This window comes from Cydia strobilella, chromosome 8 (assembly GCF_947568885.1).
Source record: "Cydia strobilella chromosome 8, ilCydStro3.1, whole genome shotgun sequence".
Taxonomy (NCBI): domain Eukaryota; kingdom Metazoa; phylum Arthropoda; class Insecta; order Lepidoptera; family Tortricidae; genus Cydia; species Cydia strobilella.
The window spans coordinates 550,207-551,725 of record NC_086048.1 but is presented as its reverse complement, the minus strand read 5'-3'; the positions used below and the strand labels follow the sequence as shown (position 1 = coordinate 551,725).

The 1,519-nt window shown below is 35.6% G+C and overlaps 1 non-coding gene across 1 annotated transcript; it reads right to left on the bottom strand.

Annotated features, from left to right (window-relative positions):
* Positions 1–992: 992 nt before the first annotated feature.
* Positions 993–1,065, bottom strand: Trnav-aac (transfer RNA valine (anticodon AAC)). Its single transcript has one exon. It is a non-coding gene; the product is annotated as a tRNA-Val (tRNA).
* Between the last annotated feature and the right edge of the window lie 454 nt (positions 1,066–1,519).

Genomic DNA, 1,519 nt, shown 5'->3' with positions numbered 1-1,519 from the left:
TCACTTACTGTTTTTTACCACGGACTTGAAAAGGTATAGGATAAGCCGAATTGATAACCATCGTCCGCGGGGGGTTGCTTACATTGATTCTAATAGTCGGCTCAGTCAGTTACGTGAAAAACAGGAAAAATGTGTATCTTATCGTCATTCTAACCTATATAAATACCCCTAGACATGCGTGCTGGATAACGGAGAATCGTATTTATTTAATATACCTGCATTCTGTATAATTTTCATTCTATAGGGAATATTACGCGAAACTGCGAAGGTGGCGCCACTACCACAATCTGAAACAATGAGTCTATCGCAAAACAAGAACATCTAAATTTTGTTATTTAACATCTCTGTCACTCTTTCATATTCGTGCGATAATAGCGAAATTTCAGATTCGCGTTTCCCGATAGGTCCTCTGTAAACAAACCGCCTTGATGCATCAATGTCATACTTTATTATCTCTGAAAACTTGTCAAAAACCTGTTAAAGGTACGGTACAGTATGAGAGTAACTTATACTAGAGTAACTTATACTAGAGCGGTACTGTTATAGTAAATTTTGTAACCACAGTAAATTCACTACCATAAAATGTATTTAGATATGGATAAATGATTTTTTTTATTTGCATTAATTATTTTTATGATTTTGACCCACGTTCTTTCACTGATATGCGTTAAAATTGTTAAATAACAAACGAAACCGTCAACGCCATCTATACGACAGTTGGCCAAAGCTAGTAGCGCCCTCTGAACGAGAATCAAATTTTCTTGATTTTCGAGGCACGTTTTTTCCTTAGACTGTATCCATCTATTACGGAGTTATATCTATCTTTGGTATAAGTTACTCTATGGTTTACAAAAAGGCTAGTGCTGCACTCTGGTGGCAGAACATTGCAGTAATACCCCCTATTGTGTCTTGTTTTATGACAAACCTGAACCAACTTTTTCTTGAGTGGCAAAATAAAAAATAAAATAAAAATTTGCAAAAGCAAAAAGCAATGTTTCCGCCCGGGATCGAACCGGGGGCCTTCTGCGTGTTAGGCAGATGTGATAACCGCTACACCACGGAAACTATACCCGACACGGCGAAATTAGCCATGTCACTCTTACGTAGGTATTATTTATATCACGCTCTACATTACGCGTGGTGAAAGTAATCCACATTAAATTATATTGAGGTCGATTGTGCCTGACCGTCGATGGACTACACGCCCTTGTAATAAGGTATACTATATGTCAGTTAACGGAATGTATGACCCAAGGTTATCATTATAGCTGCGGCGATAAGTTTGGTATGTTTTATGACAGTATCAATATCAAAAAACATTAGTTACAAGTTTTGAAGTTTTACTTTTTTGTCTATTATACAAAAGTATTGAAGTAATAGCTATAGCTAGTGTGTTTATTCAGTAGAGTTATTGTTTTAATGTATAGATATATTTTTTTACGGATTATATCGTATATAAGTATATATCAGTCTCCCGCTGACCATGAACGCTGTAAAAATATATTTTTATTTCATTATA